This window comes from Zalophus californianus, chromosome X (assembly GCF_009762305.2).
Source record: "Zalophus californianus isolate mZalCal1 chromosome X, mZalCal1.pri.v2, whole genome shotgun sequence".
Lineage (NCBI taxonomy): Eukaryota > Metazoa > Chordata > Mammalia > Carnivora > Otariidae > Zalophus > Zalophus californianus.
The window spans coordinates 122,112,219-122,132,604 of record NC_045612.1 but is presented as its reverse complement, the minus strand read 5'-3'; the positions used below and the strand labels follow the sequence as shown (position 1 = coordinate 122,132,604).

At 41.9% G+C, this 20,386-nt stretch overlaps 1 protein-coding gene across 9 annotated transcripts in view; it reads right to left on the bottom strand.

Moving 5' to 3' along the window:
* MID1 (midline 1) overlaps window positions 1–20,386 on the bottom strand; it is a 590,235-nt gene that overhangs the window by 71,779 nt on the left and 498,070 nt on the right. The gene's annotated exons all lie outside the window — the stretch shown is intronic.

Genomic DNA, 20,386 nt, shown 5'->3' with positions numbered 1-20,386 from the left:
TGAAATTTATGGAGCTTTAAGCATTTATAGATTTTTTTTTTTAAGATTTTATTTATTTATTTGAGAGAGAAAGCAAGCACAAGCAGGCAGAGGGGCAGACGAAGACGGAGCAGACTCCCTGCTGAGCAGGGAGCCCGATGTGGGACTCGATCCCAGGACCTTGGAATCATGACCTAAGCCAAAGGCAGATGCTTAACTGACTGAGCCACCCAGGTGCCCCACATTTATAGATTTAAACTTGACTTTGAGGAGCTGCATTTAAAAGAACCTTTAAAAAAGGTTCAAATTTCATTCTTTTTGTTCCTGCTTCTTGTACGAACCCGGGCACATTTACCTGAATAATTAGCTATAGGTGGTGAACTAGGTGAACTAGAAAGGAGGTAATTGGATTTCTAGTTCTTTACCTGAATCAGACATGGCAATAATATAAGGAGTATATTCCCACAGCAAATCAATTATTACTGGATTTTTAGGATTTACCATTTTACGGGCAGGCTGAGGTCAGTCCCTCAGAGGAAGGTTTGCATTATCTGGCTATCACTGACATTATGACTATTGATAGGCATTTGTAAGATATAAGAAGTCCCATCATGCACATTTACTCACTCATAGTACATTTTATTGTACATGCTTCTATTCTTTGTCTACCAACCTATCAATGCCAGATTAAATTTCCTTGAATGCCACAGTTTTCATATAACTATCCGGCTTACAAATCTAGAATTATTCCCTATTCCTTTAGAACATCAAATTTAAAGTCCCCTGCAATGACTATTAAATCTAATTTTCAACCACAATAACCCGCTTCTCGTTCTGTATGCTCTTCATTGATGCCATTCATATATTTAGCTATTCACACAAGTATTTATTGAGCTTCTACTAAATGCCAGACTCTGAGAGATACTGGGGAAACACAAATAAAAACTCCTACTCCTTGTCCACGAGGAGATGCAACTGGGGGAAAGATGCTGTGAACGAGTCAAGGGGCAGAGGTCGGGGCTACCCGGAGAAGGTTTCCCGGACGACACATTCTTTCCGCTGAGGCTGGAAGGATGGGTTTGGAGTTTTTGGTGAACAGCAGTGGGAACTTCTTGGGAAGATGGGATGGAGGTAGAGGTGGCCACAGGCAGGGAATAGAACAATGTCATGGACCAAGATCAGGGCAAAGGATTAGGGCAGACATTTTTAACAGTTTTAACGGCTAGACAATTCCACAAATACAGTGAAAAGACAGAATGGAAGGAAATTTCATGGAAAAGAAAATAGATCGAGGATTTGTAATGCCATCAGCAAAAAGGGATTTGAAAAGAGTACGGGTTGGCGGGGGGGGCGCCTGGGTGGCTCAGTTGGTTGGGCGACTGCTTTCGGCTCGGGTCATGATCCCGGAGTCCTGGGATCGAGTCCCACATCAGGCTCCCCGCTCAGCGCGGAATCTGCTTCTCCTCTGACCCTCTCTCCTCTCATGCTCTCTCTCACTGTCTGTCTCTCAAATAAATAAAATTTTTTAAAAAATTAAAAAAAAAAGAGTATGGGGCCATTTTGAAAATCAGTAATTTCATCAAGGTGATAACAGTTCACTATGCCACGAAATTAATTTCTGAAAGCATTTACTCTTTCTGCTTTCTGAAATCTTAGATTTAGAAAAGTATATTCAGGAAAAGAGTCACTTTTATTTAAAGCTTAAAATGCATACGTCAGAAACAGAAATCTCTCTGGTCATTCTTAAACAAGTTCTGCTTATTAATCTGGTCTTTATCCTATTGCCCAATTTTTTCATTTCAATGACCACATTTTTCATTTCCAGTGGATTCTTCATCACATCTCCCTCTCCTTGACTTACTTTCTCTTCTTCTTCCCAGGATGCTATTCCCTCCTTCATAAGTTCAAGAGGACTAAACACACTTAATTATTCTTAAGCTTACTTGAAAAAAGGCAATTCCCTATTTTCCTGTGTTTGTGCAATGTTTCCCAAGAGTCTGATTTTATCTCGTATCTTACAATTTCTGTCCGATAGCTCATCTGATGGGAACTTTGCTCCCTGGGCTGGGGTCCGGGGATTGGCACAGCACAGCCAAGTGAACTACCCACTCGGATGCTGGGGTGTGAGGTCGTTTTCCCAGAGAGAGCGCTCCCGCAGGGCACCCGTGTGTTAGAGAGGCACAGATCCGGGTTTGACTCCGTGCCTCCCTGAGGCATTCTGTCCCCGAGAATTCTGTCTGGCTCCAATTCCAGAGAAGGTGGGAGGGACCCTTTGAGTCCGCTGTGTCCACGGGGAGTCCTGGCCTCCAGGTGTATGGGCCCGTCTGAGGCTCCTGCCCCGTGCGCGACACTCTCCGCCACGTTCCCCCTCGGGGTCCCCACCACCCCGGCTCATCTCCACTTCTGAGTAGCCCAGCTTCAGCCTTCCCCCACCATTCTGCATCTCCTTTCATTTCCGGTCCTTGGAGACTTTCCATTTATGTTTAAACTTGGTTATTATTCTTCAAAATCCATTTGAAAATATTTTATCTGTAGCTCTCATGTGTTCAGAATTAAGAGGGAGGTTTGGCACATATTTCATTGGGACTGGAAGACCAGCAAGAACACTTCGATTTTGGCTTTGAAACACTCAAAGCATCTCAAGCACAAATATTTTAAGGGAGAAAAATGACTATTTCCCACTTAAAGGATGGGATACCTTAACAGAAAGTCAGGGAAGGAGCCAGACAGAGTGATTAAGGTTCAAGTTAACGCTCTCATGGTTGCATCAAAGAAAACCTTGCTTTCAAAGCTCTTAACAATAAGAACAACAACAACGCAGACAACAGCCAAAAGTTTTTCTGTTTGGATGAAATGAATCACAACCACTAATCATTTTATGGTCAGAGACTAGAGAATAATTTTGAGGCATTCCATTATTCAGTGTCCTTGATCTAGATGTGACTACTTTACGGTATATTTGTCAACTTCTTTTGGTATGTTAATCTTAGGGAATCTTTTTCCTTGTCTTTTTGGCTGACCCTTCTGAGCAGGAAATTTCTAGGGAAATACATCAACTAACTGTTTACACTTCAGTGATCATAGGTATGATTTTTCTAAAGCTAGTCAGCAAAAGAGAGCCAAACAAATAGAATCTAACACATTTAGATTTTACAAACATCTGCTTGCTTCCCCTCCTTTTATTAAGTATACATCATGTATAAAAATCTGTTTTTAATCAACTAATATGTAGACTAAAGCCTGTGGTTTAAACACATTGACCTATCTAGATCCTTTGGGGTTATTCAAATTTAAATAGTACAAGTGTTACTGAAGTCCACAAAGAATTACCGAGTCACTTACAAGCATAATAAAGGGAAATGAAGCTGGGAGAGAGACTTGTTTCCAAGAAGTACCAAAGGGACTGACAACACTTCTGAAGAGAGCCCGGGTAATGGGAGGTAACAAAATCCAGTCTTCAGTGAACCATGCATCCATAAGCTTCCACTACAGGGACTTCTGTGGAGTTTTCGAGAATTTAACTGGATCGCTCACATCCTGTGTGGCGGTCAGCAGGTCCTATAACCTCCTCATTTTGACTGCACTTTGTGCAAAAGAGAGATAATACTTTTTGGCATAAGAGTCTTGGGACTAAGGGTATAGAAGTATCTACTTCCCTATGGATATCTAAGGAATTCTACAGAGTACCAAAAAAATAGTTTTCGTTTCCTCTTCTCACCTCGAAAACGTTGGTACATTTACATCTCCTTACGGAGCCGAGCTTTGTAGAGATCCAAGGAGTCGGGCCTGAGTGACCACACATGCAGAGGGTGAGGAGACTGGGGCTACCATTCCAGCTCAATTCTCCTGGCCAGACGCCGCCTGGGCCCAGTTTCCCCATCCATGGTGTGTGGGTACGGATAGATCTCCCTATCCGTGCGATTGTTAAGCTCAGGGGAGGAAATGGACACATACACCAGGAACCATACAAATGTTTGTTGAAATCATGAATTATGGGAGAAAACATTCAGTTTGGTGTCAGTACCAGGCACTAGAGGGGCCCAACCCCGGGCCTCAGGCAGTCCCCACTCTCGAGCTTGCTGGTGGCTTTTGGCTGCCAAGCACCTGTTCTTTGAGGCACCAGGGTTTTATTGGGCCCCCGGCAGGGCAGGCTGGGGGGCTGGGGGGAACGAGGGAAGGCTGATGCCTCTAGAAGCAGCCTTCAGTCAGCGACTACTGGCAGTAGGTGGATGAAAGCCCAGCTTCCCTCACCTCCTGGGTGGGACCCCCCCCCCCCAGTCATGACCCAAAAAGTCTTTCAGAGAGCCCCCCTGAGAGAACCCAGGTGCCTGTGGTGACAAGCGGCTCGCGTCCACACCCTCTTTCCGCTTCCTCCCCTCCTTGGTCCCGCCTCCCCTCTCCCTTCTGGCTGCTTCCCGGGTCACCTTCCAACATGGATTCTGAGCCAGGGTCCTTTTCTGGAAGAACTCGACTAAAACCTTATTAGGAAAATAATCCTAAGCCATTATTGGTGCGTCTTCCTTCTTATGAGGAGTAGCCAAATTAACAAAAGATTTTATTGTTTTTGAAAGACATCCACAAATACAAGAGATTGTTTTCTCTTCCTCCACCTCCCGTCTTTCTTTTCTTTTCTCGTTAAGATTTTATTTATTTATTTGAGAGAGAGAGCTGGAGGAGGAGCAACAGAGGAGGAGGGAGAGGGACAAGCAGATTCTGCACTGAGCGTAGAGCCCGATGCGGGGCTCGATCTCCGGACCCTGAGATCATGAGCGGAGCCGAAACTAAGAGTAGGATGCTTAACCGACTGAGCCACCCGGGTGCCCCCCTCCCCTCTTTCTAGCTTTTTCTAGAGGTCACATATCCTCCAAATTCCAGGCTCTAACTCAGCAGTCACTGGAAATACAATGTCAGCCACAAATGCGAATCACATTTTAAATTTTCTAATAGTCTTGTTTTAAAAAAAAAAAGTAAAAAGAACCAGTTAAAATTAATTTTAAGAATATATTTTACTTAATTCAATATCCAAAATATCATTTCAACCTGTGATCAATATTTAAAAACTGATGAGCTGGGGCGCCTGACTGGCTCAGTCGGTGGAGCGTGCGACTCTTGATCTTGGGGCTCTGAGTTCAAACCCCACGTTGGGTGTAGAGATTACTCAAGATGTTTAAAAAAAGCCTGATGAACTATTTTACATTCTTTTTCTTTCTTTCTTTTTACTAGGTCTTTGGAATCTGGTATGTTTTACACACGTAACACATCTCAATTCACACCAGTCACATTTCAAACACTCAGCGGGAACACACGCAGCTAGTGGCTCTCTTATTGAACAGCACAGCATTACAGTCTAGAACAGGGGTCAGCAAACTTTTTCTGTAAAGGGCCAGGTAGTAAATATTTTAGTTTTTATTGGCCATAAGCTCTCCGTTGCAACCGCTCAATTCTGTTGCTGTTTTAGCGAGAAAGCAGCCATAGACTCTACATAAACGGATGGGCAGGGCTCTGTTCCAATTAAACATTATTTACAAAAGCAGGCGGTGACTGAGATTTGGCCCGTAGGCCAAGCTCCTTCCTGGGCCTGGGCACATGCTCTTCCCTCTGGAATGCACCTGCAGAGCAGGAAATAATTCTACTACTAAGGAGAGGGGATAACGAAACCATAGTATATATTGAGTGCCTGCTGTATACCCATGACAGCTTAGTCCCTTCCCATTGTAAGTGCTCAAATATTTATTGCGGGAACAAGTAGCAGGGAAAACTGAATATCCACTGGACAACTCTTCTGAAATCTAATGTAGTAAATCAACTAACTAGTTAGTTCATTTAACAACTACTGCGGATTGTTAAAACATTGCCTTCCCCCCTTGAGGGCCTTTCTCGTTGGTAGCATTGAGTCTGAGCCCAAGAAGAGGGGCTTGACGATTGAAAAGCATTCTGAAAGGATGCTATGTAACTCCCTAAGACCACAAAGTTTCTGGAAAGGCAAATAATACACTACTGAACAAATTTTAATAAAGATGGGTTTATATAAATAGATAGTCTAGCAATTATCACGGACACATCTATTCCAAATTCCATCTAAAAGCAAAGTCAAGTCGCTCCTAGCCTTAACTCATGACCTCTTCCCCAGGTGTGTTTTCCATAGCACTGCTACTCTTCGAAGGGGAAGGATGTGCTAAGGATGTGTCTTTGTTGAGACGGATGAGGTTTTGTAAGCACACAACCGGCTGATGGAATTCAATGTGTGCCTCCTACCACCACCACCACCACCAAAGTACAGGAATACAAATAATTCAAGATGGTCCTTCTAAAAGTAAAGATACAAGGATGGTCCTTCTAAAAGGCAGATCTGGCTTCTTAATATTAAGCAATCGATAGGATACAAGTCAAACGTGGGAAAGGCCAAGCTGTAAACCACGTGTTGCTTAAAGATTGAGGCTGGCCCGCACACTTTTCTGCAGCGAGGATGATTAATTTTTCCTATAATTTTTGTTTTTCATGCATACACTGCTAATGCATTTTCACGGAGCCATACTCCACCTCCTTCACGTTAGGTAGTGTTCAGCGAGGCTCACTTGAACTGGTAATTTAACAATTTAACAATCCCTGGCGGGACAGCAGATTTCACATCAACCTCAATAGAAGCCTGTAGGCAGGGAGAGGGACACCAGCTGAAAATAGTAAATCCAACTTAACAGATGAGCTTTGTGCTTCTACACACACTGATACCTAATCAAATGGCAAGGTAAGCAGACAAAAATACTGCTAATTTTAGCCTTTGGAGACCTGTACCTAAGAGTCAGGTTGCAGGGAATTAATGCTTGTCATTGAGCACTACTATTAAAATGTATGCCTGAAACAGGAGATTTCAGTAATTCCTTTTGGGTTTATCCAGTCCTTAAAGAATGTTTGCTCTTATTCCGAAGTCAATGCTTTAGAATGTCTTTAAAGTATAATATTAAGTCTGGATACCTTTCAAGGCAAACACAGATCTCGCTTGTTTCAGTCCGTAATATTCAGAGCGACATTCAGGAACTGTGTTTGTAAGCTCTGACACCCAACACCACGACTCCAGCAAGATCAGGATACGAACACACCGAGTGCCACAATCCATGTATTTTCTTCTAAGAAACTTTAATCACAATCCTTAATATGAAAACACACACCCATATTAACACATGCCACCTGCATAAAAGCATAAATTCTTTGTATGTAACTAAACACTTAAGATGTTTTAATTACCTTGCAGGAGTTTAAGGCTATCTTCAGGTTCAACTCAACGACAGACCGCGAGTACGTGTGATTTATGCTGGGTTTAGTTTTTAATGCCTTTTTTCATTGGTTATGATAGTTAACATTTCCAAAGGCCCTGGCAAGACAGGCCGCCCAGGGAACTTCAAAAACATAATAAAACCCAATCTGCATACAAATTTAAGTCTAGTGTTCCATGGGCTACAATTCAAGCCATTTTGATACGCGATACTGTATTTACCTTGTCAGGTTTTATTTGATATTTCTATATTAACTCCACCGAATCTGCTCTGCATATTTATAAATTCCATCATCAGGAGTTCAGGGCTTATTATTCTAATCTGGTAGTCAATAATACACAGAGAACAATTTTTAAATACCATTTATGGTCTAGAATGGCTTTCAAATTTTGATGGAGATAAATTTCTATCTTTAAGAGTTATATTCACCTAGTTATAATTTTAGCAGATCCGATGACAACTACTTAGTTATAGGTCCTAGAGATGTGAGTGGCCTTTCTTGTTCGCTCCTCGTCCCCTGGCCCAACTTCCGCCGATAATAAGAGAGGTGAGCAGCTGACCCATAACCACATTTGTCAGTTTGGAGAATCAATACTGAGGTGAAGGAAGCTGGATGATGAGGAACCTCTGAAAAATCTCAAATTTAGAAATAATTATCTCCATTGCAAAACTGATGCCTGCAGAGAAATGTTTCGGAGAAAAATGACTGTAGCTTTGATCAATGGAGCATTACAGGAAGCATTTCCTAAGATCATGGCCTACGTAAAAGGGCCATGAAGGTCCCATTTGGCAGCTCTCCTGTTGCCCTTCCCTGCTCCTGTGCCCCTATTCAGGGTCTTGAATCAATCTCAACACAGCACATCCATGGGGTTGACTCAAGAGAGGTAACCAACTGTCAGTCAGGAATTAGATGGTGGAAAGATTATGGGACTATTGGAAAATAGACTAACAGTAGTTTATTATTTTTGCTCAAAAACAAAAAAAAAAAGCTTTCAAGTTGGGGAAAATATTAATCTCCTAGACCAGGGGTCGGCCCAGCTCGGCCTGGAGATCAAATCCTGCCCGCCACCTGTGTTTGTATGGCTTACCAGCTAAGAGTGCTTTTTTCATTTTTAAATGATCTTTAAAAATGAAAAGATAAAATTTTGTGACACGTGAAAAGTATATGAAATTCAAATCTCGGTGTCCATAAAGTTTTACGGGGGCACGGATACTTCTCATTTGTTTATGGGTTATCTGCTGCTGCTTATGAGCTACAGTGACAGTGTTGATTACTGGCCCTTTACAGAAAATGGGCCTCTTTAGAAACAATAAAAATGTCTTTTAAAAAAATAATCTAAACACTTTTTATCAGTTAATACAGAGTGTTTGTTCTGTTGGTCCAAATCATTTTAAAATTGCAGTAATTCAAAAAAAATAAATAAATAACGTTGCAATGATTCAATTTCACGTAACATTCTCAACCCCTACCACGGGAGCATAGACGTATGCCTAAAATTTCAGTCGTTCAGGTACTCAAAATTCTAAAGGTGAAGGCTCTTCTTGTCTCTTTTTGTTGGTTACCAAAATAATTTGTAACTCATAAAAGAAAAAAACAGCTTGAAATCATGGGTGAAATGCAAATGTCTGAATAAATTCCACTGTCGACTTTTGTTCAGAGAAGTGGAAGACTCGGGCCAGGAAAGAGTCAGAAAGGATCTTAACTGGAATCAAGGTTGTTACAGCAAGAGCATGGTCAAGAGTAGGTAAAGAAGGCAGCACAGCGCAAGGATCCGTCAGTTCTTTCCAATCTGTGAGTAAGTGTAAAGCGTTGGGTTGTAGGTACACACCGAATGCGGGATTACTCATCAGTTGCTTTTTCCATCAATTCGACTTTCCTCAGTCTTTTTTCTTAATCATAAAACACACCTCAAAGGGGGCCTTAGAGCACAGGATGATTAATGTCTATAAAATCCCGATACTGATGGATGTCATCCACCTTGTTTGTATACGGTGCTGCAAGCTTTACTTCCTCCATCACTCAGAGATTGAATGATTTTGATCTTATCCCCTTTCCTCCATTTTAAGTAGATGAGGACATTGCTAGATACTCATTAACGAACATGTTCTGGCTTTTCTACTTAAATAGGGTTTTGACTGATACCATCAAACATTTTTACCAGACCTGAATGTCTCATGGCGAATGTTTAGCCGTCAATGAATGGAAATGCATTTTTGTTTGTTAAGATACTGTGGGAAGACCAAATCATCTTCTAAGCTAGTACTTCACATTCTGCGGATATTTTATTTTGGTTGAAGTGAATATATTGAATATATTTCAAGCAAAAATAGTTGGGTCTTTGATCTAATAAATCTGCATCAATGACTTTGCTTTGATTCTACCGCGACATGTATGTCCTCAAATTGTTAGGTTTTAGAGGACCATGCCTTTTCTGGACCAGCTGCTGAAAATGATTATTAAAATTCAATACATGGTCAGCTTTGCTCTTGAATTTGCGGCATTCCCAGAAAGGATTCATATTGTTCACAAAATTCATATCCCCATCTGGGAGGTGCAAAGAAGTATTAAAGCCAAGGGAGGTTACACTCTTTGACTCAAAAAAAAAAAAAAAAAAATGGATTAAAATTCCACTCCATCTAAAGGGGTCTGGTCTGTTAAGAATTTACAAAATCAATGTTATGTAAGAGAATTCCCCATTTGGGACAGCCTAGCGATTCAAGGAAGAACATGAAAGCATGCCATTGTTTCTTGGCCCTGAGTAACCTTCAAAGACAGAACCTTCCTTGGGTTTTAGACGTCTTGAATTCATCACATCTTTCATCCCTGACTCTCCCACCTTTACCCAGCCACTTCTCCCTCATTAGGACTGATGCTGTCTTTGTCCAATCAAGGTGATTTTGACTGAGTCGAAATTAAAGAAACATAGAAGTTATGGAAGGAAGGAAGCAAGATGGTGACCGATCAGTGGGTAAGTGGTTCCCACCTTGGCCTACACACCGCAGTTGCCTGGGGAGCTGTACAAATACCACGCTCAGTCTACACCCCCTTCCAACCAGAGAGTCTGAGTTACTTAGACTGGGGTAAGGTCCAGGCATTGGAACCTTTAAAACTCCTCAGGAGATTCTAATGCATAGGCAAAAGCAAGAACTATTGCTCAAAATTGAGAAATCAGCTTGCTAATAAGTCTTTGGATCTGTAATACAGTGAACAAAAATTAACAATTTATCCCCGTTGCTAGTTTTACACTTTTAAAGATTTATTCAGAATAAAAAGAATATCTTTTGGAATGCAGCATATGCACACAGTGAGTGCAGGAAGAAAATTATATATAGATGTCGCTGGAAGTGTGGATTTATAAGAATTTATCATAGAAAATCCCAGGAACTTTACTGAACAGTGCTTTGCAGGGACCACTGATTATTACTGTTCAGAAACTCAGAGGGCTTTTTTGACCAGAAAATACAGGGAAATGCTTTGTTGAATCATTCAAGTATTCCTAATGTCTAAAAAGAACTTCCGGTGACCTCAATTTAGACTTTGCAACCTAGTAGCATCCTACAAACTGGGTTTGTTGATTTTTAACAGTAATTATTTCACCAGAAATATCACAGAAGTAGGCTACAGATGTTTATAATTCAACAGGATTTTTTATGCAGTAAATCGAAGTCATAGGGGAAAAAAATTTAAGAACTCTGATGACAAAAAGAATAGATTCACTGCCCTACCCAGATTCTTTGAGAGGTCAACTCAGGCAACGCGATGCCCTGAGGACTAGAAACGCCTCTGCAGTCTGAAAGGTAAGACGCAAATAAATGCAAATATTTACAGTGATGGAAACCACAACGATAAGATTTTACTCCTTCCATCACTGCCCACAGTCTTCTGGGTCTTCGATCGAGGGCCACCTGTCTGCTGGCAAAACCTAGTAGTAATCATTCTAGAGTTAACCATTCCATTTGCAGTGCTGCACCAAAAATTGTTAAGCAGCCTTCCCAGAGTTGGTTTGTGTAGACATGACTGAAGACCACTTAAGGGTCGGTGTATTTCGGAAATGAACGAACTCTCATTTCCCTGGAATATATTCTGGTTCGCATACACACCGTTTGGCTCAAGAGGATGTCAAAGAATAAATGTCGCTTTAAAAAAAAATGTTCAAAGCCATCATCTGCTTTTAACCCAGGGAGAGAAAACTGTCCAATATTCAGAGAAGTGGAAGGAGACTTGTCAGTTACAACGATTATGAAGGGCAAAGTCTCATCTCGCCCGGGCCTTAGAGTCTAGCTCTCCAAATGCAGCGAGCACCAGCAGCAGGGCCTCCCCCAGGGAGCTGCTGGGACGGGCAGACTCTTGGGCCCTGCCCCAGACCTGCTGAATCAGAAACTAAAGGCGGCCCAGAACTTGTGATGTGGGGACTCTGGTGAGTGCTCAAGTTTGAGAACCACTTACCTGAACGTCGTAACACCCTTCAACAGGTGGGGGTTTAAAATGTGTAAAGAGAAGAGAAGCTAAGTGGAGGTAAGTAACACCTTACTGTTCTTATCTTCCCTTTCTGGGGATACCTTTTGATCCCCCTGCTCAGTCTTTGTCATGAGGCCTTAGGCCTGGGCCTTTCTGTAGTTCCTTCTGTCTCCACTGGCGAACAGGAAGCATAATGGATGCAAGAGGGTGCTAGCCATGGCACACAGGGGGCAGCGAGGCAGGGCTGGAGAATCTGGGAGGTGGGGGGCAATGACCCAACATCATGGCAGATGGAAGGTTTGGGAATGAATGTGTACCTCAGTCAACTGTGCTTTTTACCCCGTCACCACTGGCAATTCTGAATTGCTTTTTCTAATAAAAACATAGATAGAACTCAGATGTTCAGAATGTTCCAGGAAAAAAAAAAAAAAAATCAGTCTTGGTGAAGTTGCCCCAGTGTATTCTCAATTACTTATAAATGCTGTTTTGAAAAATGTTTAAGTGGTGTTGAAAGGGGGAGAGGGCAGTCAGCCAGCAGAGGACCCAAACTCATCTGTTTATGATGAAAAAATAATGCCACCCCCCCACCCCAACTGGTTGAAGTCAGTGCACCTCTTTAAGATTTGGCCTGACACAAAATGTAGAAAGCTGAAAGCAAACGTTAAACTTTGCATTCAGAACTTTTCAGTGTGACTTTTGTCATTTGATTTTCAAATGTCTGTGACCTTGGTTGACCACTGTGATAGGACACTCCAGGGAAGTAGAATGTTAACATATGACATCAGAGACAGCTTGGTAGTTCAACGGTGACAGTAAATGATAGAGTGGCCTTCCACTAACCACTGTTTTTCTCCAGTGCGTTAGTTTTATTTGAATGAAGTGTCACTTATATAGCTAATGAATACATTTTCAAATCAAACACATTTACTATAATTAAAGGCAGACTTGGGCACCACGTAATTTTGACTGCAAGTGAACCTTTCACCAGAACGTGTTGTTTCCATCTCCAAACAATTACGACAGAACAGTGACTTCATGTACACACATTCCCTCGGTAAACGTGGACTCTTTGACAGTTTCGACTCTCTCCTCTGTCCTGATAATATTCAAAGTTCAATCTCAGATCTTAACTCACACCTAAACTTTGGTCTCTCATTCCCACCTCCGCACCAATGTTAAGCTTTGACCACCCCTTGTTATTTTAAACTCAACTTTCTTAACTGCATCATCTGCCCCTTTGAAATTTCTTCCCACTTTCTAGTCTTTACAGAGGAGAATTACCATTCTCTAGGTCGAGAACCACAACATCATCTTAGACTCTGACCTCTCCTTCATGCATTCTATCAAGCACTCTCTACAGTTGCCTGGTTGTTTATTAAAAGACCCCTTGGCTTCAGGCTTCAGCTTTTCCTTTTCTACCCAAGGCCACCACTCTAACCATCTTCTTCCCTGAATCACTGGTTTTCATTCCTTTAATTCTTGCCCAGCCAAGCTGGTCCATGCGTGGTCACCAAAGTAATCTTCCTGGTAAGTTGGTATTACAATAGTGTCCCATTCTCAAAAGTCCAAAAGCTGTCTAGTCTTGATGGATCAAATTCAAGCTCCTGAATTGGCATGCAAAGTCCTCAAAACTATAGCAGGTTTAGCATTTCCCCAGTAGAAGCCAGCTGTAACGACCGCGGCCCTGCGGAATGAGGACCACACTTCAGTTAAACCATTTTCCCTACTGGCCAATAACCGCCATGCCAGTTGCAGCAGGTTGTGCCAACTGAGCCATTGGTTGTGCCTTCCCACCTACCCAGCACTTTCTTCGTCCCCCCACAGCATCTCAAAATCTAGCAGAGTGCTGTATGGGCAAATAGAGGCACCAATAAATGCTTGCTTGATAAAAGAATACATGAATAATATTAATGCAGCTAACGATTTCCTGTCTATAACAGAAATCACATAAAGCCAAATCTGAATTCTATTTCAAAATTGGATAAGATTAAATCATACGTTTCTGAGGACATCAATACATATTTGAGACATCAAGCCAGAGTTCACTCTATTATAAAAACACTTTGATTAAATTACTTTCAGAAATTGCTCTCCGGCCAAGAAGCTATCTACTACGCAATGGATCAGGCAATAAATCTTAGACTCTATGTGCTGACAGGTTTAAGATGATTTATTGAATTGTAAGACAAGGAATCGTGAAGCACTACTAAGAAAATACACAGTCTCTTCCAATGCAACATTTGACTTACCAAAAGCAATTTAGGAGGATACCATACTATTAAAATAATCGTGAATGCTGCCCATACATCATTAATTCTATGTATTAAAAATAATCCAGGAATGAAATCATTAGATCAGGCTGCTGGCTCTAGATCAGACGGATGACTTAATAATGATCCATTTCCCTGAAATAAAGCTCATCTCTGCCTGGTAATAATCAGAGAATTGACACTACCTGTGACAGCCAATACTGCTTCACCCACACGTTAGCCCTGTGATTTTTACTCTTTTATCTGGTTTTTCTTTGCACTGTTATTCTATTTTACATCAGAATGAAAGAAACCGAGCCACATATTTAACTTTCTCTTCCTGATTCAACTTCATTATAATGGCTGCCTGAATTTTACCATTTAACCAGTTTCCTGAAAACTAACACTATTTGCAGCTAATAAGGTTCCCCAATAACCAATCAAAAAGTTTTCAATTAAAAAAAACAATGGGGCGCCTGGGTGGCTCAGTCGTCAAGTGTCTGCCTTCGGCTCAGGTCACGATCCCAGAGTCCTGGGATCGAGTCCTGCATCGGGCTCCCTGCTCAGCGGGCAGCCTGCTTCTCCCTCAGCCTGTCTCTCTCTCTGTCTCTTATGAATAAATAAATAAAAAATCTTAAAAAAATAAATTAATTTTTAAAAAATGTACCTAAGGGGACCTTCATGTCGGTTTCACGAAAAATGGCATCTTTGGTGCTCAGGATACAAAGGCAACCTAGCGTGCCCAGGGAGAGGTTGGGAGGTTTACGCCACAGCATATACAAAGAACAGCTTGGAGGCGTACCAATCAGAAAGGCACATTTTGTTTTGTCAAGATGGACTGATACTGCTAGAGAATTTGATACTCTCGCTCTTGGTCTCTAGCTCCCGAAAAGTATCCTAGCCCTCAACAAAATCCAAGGTCTAGGAAAGAGATCTCCTTAAGACCCCACTCTAGGAGAGGATCCCAAAGAGATGTGATTCTGGCTACCGCCAGTCCTTAGGGTCAGAGGGAGGCTGAAAGCCAGTGGGTAGGTGGGTTCCTGGCTCCTTGTGGAACCCGGATTTGTTTGGGTGAATCTTAATAACCATTTATTTCCTGAACCTTTACAGAGGAAATCTGGACCAACCAACAGTTATCGGACACAGCACCACCAGAAGTGGCTCTATTGCGCTCCTGTTGTATGGATAACAAGGTGATGGGGCCTCTCTGTTTACCACCATTGTACAAGTGATTCATTAGATGGGAATGGAAGCTCAGCTAGAAGCAGATCCCTGCATGCTTCCTGTAGGACTTTAAAGAGTAGACCTCTTTAGAGGGCCTTTGCAAGGTTCCAAGATCTGGGAAATTCCCAGTCTTCAGAGCATTAAGTAGTTACGAAATGAGTCCAAAGACCTCTGCCTGTCAATTTAGTCTGTTCCCTGGGCTGTTGGTATTCCACATGAACAGCTCTAGCTGTGGTCTGTAGAGTGCTCTGTGGTTCACAGAAAGAGATTCAGAGCACAACTAGCCCAATTATAGCCTGATGCATTGTTTCAAAGTATGAGAGTCAGTGTGTCCTTGATCACTGGAGACCCAGTATCTCCTCCTTGGAGAAGATTCCAAGGATGAGACATCGAGTCCCGTCCAAGTTGACTCTATGGCATGAGTAACGAGGATTCCGCCCAAATAGTCAATTTGGTGAACATGAAGTCTACCAGGGCCTATGCTCTCTAGTAACACACAGAGACTCCCCTGCCTCTTCTTACAGTTCGAAAACTTCAGATACAAAAGATAAGAACTCCCTCAAAGGAAAGCATCATTAGGCAGGACCCCTGTCTCTCTTTTTTCCCATTGGATTCAAAATACCTGACACCAGGTTTGCTGCATAGTAGATTCTCGACAAATATTTGCTAAAGAAATGGGCAGATGAGTGGGTGCGTAGATAGATGGATGGGAGGGTGGGTGAATGAGGGCTCCTACAGAGTTGGGGATAATAATGTGACACTTCAGTCCCAAATCCTGAGAAAGAATTTAGGCGGCAGAGAAAGTTCTCAGATTACACTGCCCTCACAGCTGTGCTGTGCCACCTGAGAGTTGGAAGTATTTCCAGTTCTCTTAAATGAGCACTTCCGATTCTATTGACAGCTTTCTGGAAGGATCCAAATACTTGCTATTCTGACATTCTATGGACGACACCAAAGGCACTAGACCTATTTATCTCCTTCTGTGTCAAAAACCTTAATTGTCTCCTGTACACGTGCTGAAAAGAAAGGCCTTATTCCTGAGGCTACATTTTCTCCTCTGCCTGTAGAGTTGCTGTCGCAAATTAGCAGATGAAGCTAGCGGATGCTTGTTTGTAGATTACACACAAACAGAAAACACTGAGTTCAGGGGCTAGTAATAAATTTTCCCTGCAGTAATTCACAGCTGGTTATTACAACTTCTCACTCTCTGAAACACTAACTTTAAAACTGGAATCTGAAGAAAACAGTCTTCAAAGTACTCTGAAGCAGACTATGTGCATTTCATCCCTTTTGACAACCAATGACATATATCGAGACTGAAAAACAGGAGGAAGTTGTCAAGTGACAAGCTTTTTCTTTCCGTGAGTCCTACCTAAAGTACAACGAGGGTTTAAAGATCTGGCCACTAGGGGCGCCTAGGCAGCTCAGTCGGTTGAGTGGCCCACTCTTGGTTGCAGCTCCAGTCACGATCTCAGGGTCCTGGGATCGAGCCCCACATCAGGCTCCCTGCTGAGCAGGGAGCCTGCTTCTCCCTCTCCCTCTGCTGCTTCCCCTGCTTGTGCTCTCTCGCTCTCTGTCAAATAAATGAATAAAATCTTAAAAAAAAAAAAGAAGTACCCAGAAATGTAAAAGGAAATTGCAAAAATGAGTTTAAAGCACAAAAATCCCAAGTGTGAATTTTTGAGCACAGATGGAGTGAATAAAGAGTCGGATAGAAGGATGTGGGAGATTGGGGGGGGGGTAGCTTTAAGGGAGAAACACCTTACTCCAAAGACTCTTGGGACTCTCCATAGCCAGGTATTTCCATTACATTTTCCAGGCCTAATCAGACTCCCCAGGACTGTGGTTCATTTGTTTCCAGGCAGACACTTTACCATTTGACTTAAGAGTCAAATCTATAAGGGGAGTTTTATCACCACTAATGCAGCCCAGTATGGACCATGTTCTCATGGCACAGAATGAAATTTGGCAAAATCAATGACCATTTAAAATGGTTAACAAACTTCTGGATCATATCAATTAAATCCTTCATAGAATTTTCACCTAAATTAAACATTACAAATGTACAGCTGGGAGGCATGTTTAAAAAAAAAAAAAAAAAACCTCCACTGTATACATTACAACCATTAATGTGTTTTGCAGATTTTTTTAGAGGCTGGGATGAATCCAAATTGACCATGTGTATGCTGTCTTTGGCAATCATATGGTTTTTCAAAACAATTATAAAAATAAAAGAAACATTTGCTCCTTCCTACTAGTGTATACAATGTCTCCATAGGGTACTTTGTGCTGTCCCAGTAAATGCTCAATACCTTACAAAAAGGTTGTAGCTCATTATTTACCCATGTCTGGCAGCTGTTAAGAAATGAGAGTCAGGATGAGGGTTGGGGTGGGGAATTTAAGACTTAATTAACGTGGTGATTAACATCACAAATAGTGTCTGAACAAAAAGCTGAAGAAGAAAAGGAATGAACTTGAACCTTTGCTGCTCCAAATACTTTCTTTCCTGCAACTATTATATGAGTTTATCATGAAAAGTAAAATTTTACAGTTCTTTTTTATTTTTTAATATATTCTTTTTTTATTAGAGAGAGACACAGCGAGAGAGGGAACACAAGCAGGGGGAGTGGGAGAGGGAGAAGCAGGCTTCCCGCGGAGCAGGGAGCCCGATCTGGGGCTCGATCCCAGGACCCTGGGACCATGACCTGAGCCGAAGGCAGACGCTTAACGACTGAGCCACCCAGGCGCCCCTGAAAAGTAAAATTTTAAAAAATAATCATAGACTAGATATAGCATCCAGGTTTACTGGATAGTAACCTTTTAAAAAAAAAATATATATATATATATATATTTATTTATTTATTTGAAGGGGGGCGGGGAGAAAGACTTAAGCAGACTGGGGCTCCATCTCAGGACCCTGAGAACAGACCTGAGCCGAAACCAAGAGTTGGACGCTTAGCCGACCGCCACCCAGGCGCCCTTGCATAGTAACCTCCTCGATGACAAAGGTATCTTTGTGCTAATATTAACCTCCTCCCATCTGAACACCGAGCAGGATCAATAAATGTTTGAATTGCACTGGAATATATGTGGACCTGGGGGGGGGGTAACGGAAGTACCCCATCGCATTCCACTTCGGACTCCAAACATTTCAAAGGTACTCCAACCACTTCACATTGGAAGGCACAATCATAATTATATTTAAGCTTACTTTTCTTTCGAATTAAAAAAAAAACCCAAAGAATTTAGTGCAATTCAATTGCAGTTCATTAAGTGGAAGTCTTAGTTCAACTACCACGTACCAAACATAGAATGATCTTCCCCATATGACACACTTGTTGGTATATAAACGTTCACAATAATATCCACACAACAAAGTCTAAGTACTTTTCATCCAATTTTAAGTGTGTTACGTATTTGTCTGTTTCAAAAGATCAAATATCGACCACAAGATAAATCTCAGTACCCCTGACAATATTCGATTCTGGAAAACCGATGTTCACAGCCACACAAACGTGGCGTTGGGAATGTACTCGGGTTCTCATATCCTCTGTGGTCCTATCATTCTCCATAAGTCACTCTGAGTTCATCTGATTCCGATGCATTTGGTCATTCTCCTATCCAATTTTAGTATCCAACTCACTCTAAACGAAACCAACTCTGGGCCACTGACGGGACTTAGGTCTCATAAACAATTAACAGGACTGCATCCAACTTACGAGTACAAATTTATCTACAGTATACCACAGGTTTCTCCCAAATTTTTATCATGGGTTAATTCTGATTTAGCTCGCTACCAACGATAGGGACATCTGTGTTTAGCCTGATGAAGCTTTGAATTCAAATTTGTAAGGAAAGGCCAACGGATGAATTCAGACCAAGTGAAAAATGATGCGGCCCTACTTAGTAAAAAGGCACCATAATTCTAAACCCTAATTTGTGGATTTACCTAATTTCAAAGGTAAGTTTTAGATCATTGCATATGTACACCCTGACTTACTTCAGGATTTTAACAAGAAAAAAATATCTGGATACAAGTGTGTTTGTGAAGCCCAAGGCGGAAAACATTATGGAAAGCTTCAGCCCTTCTTTCTGTAAAAATGGGGAATCTCGAGGCCAGATCAGTCAGACTTTCAACACACTGTGGGCGATTGTGATACCAGTTGACAAGCTCTGAAGGTAACTTCGGGAGCCTGTGTCTTTTGTTGCACATGACTGAAAGAAGAATAAAATATCGTTCTTCACCCTTTGCTCAGTTTACAATTAGAGAAAGGTTCCTATTTTCCTACAGTGCGTCTCGTAATCCCTTTGCCAAAAGGAGGAAAGGCACACCAATATTCAGATCACAAAATTAAAAGACAGGGAAACGTTCCTGGAAAACATCTTCAAAATGGGATGCGTGGGGCGCCTTGGGTGGCTCAGTCATTAAGCGTCTGCCTCCGGCTCAGGCTGTGATCCCGGGGTCCTGGGATCGGGCCCCGCATCGGGCTCCCCGCTCTGCTGGAGGCCTGCTTCTCTCTCTCTCCCTCTGCCCCTCCCCCTGCTTGTGTTCCCTCTCTCGCTGTGTCTCTGTCAAATAAATAAATAAAATCTTTAAAAAAAAAATAGGATGTGTGCCTATGGTGACAAGATGACCAGTTCTGAATGAAGGAGGGGGTGAGAGGAGAGAGAAACACATCCGAAATAATGCGACTTTCGCGTTCCCAAACAAGGCTGGGGTGGTTGTCTTTTGCTGCTTTTAAAAAACTTCTGTTTGTCACTTCGCAGAGTCATGATCCTCCTATTTGTATTTTCTTAATTTTTTTCTTCTTTAGTTCTGTTTGGCAGCATTGGCTGCTGGAGTAAACTCTGTATTTGAAAAAGCTTACACTTTAGATTTCCAGAACTTAAAAAAAAAAATACTGAATATTGCCAGCGGATTTTAAATGGAACTCCCAAACAATAGCATGTCCTACATGGACTTCCCATGGGAGTTGAAGACTTTACAAGAGAAATGGCCAAGTCCCATGAGGCTGTTTCCTCCATCCTGCCCGCTATGGGCACGCCTGAAATGTTCTGGGCTTTAGGCTCTCTGCTCTCCGCTCGTTGTCTTTGATTGCATGGAATTTATTACTTAGGAAATATTTTTAAAGTATTTTTAAATAATAGTTATTCTTTAAGCAGTAACAGCAAAAACAAACAAATAAACCAACATTTAGAAACAG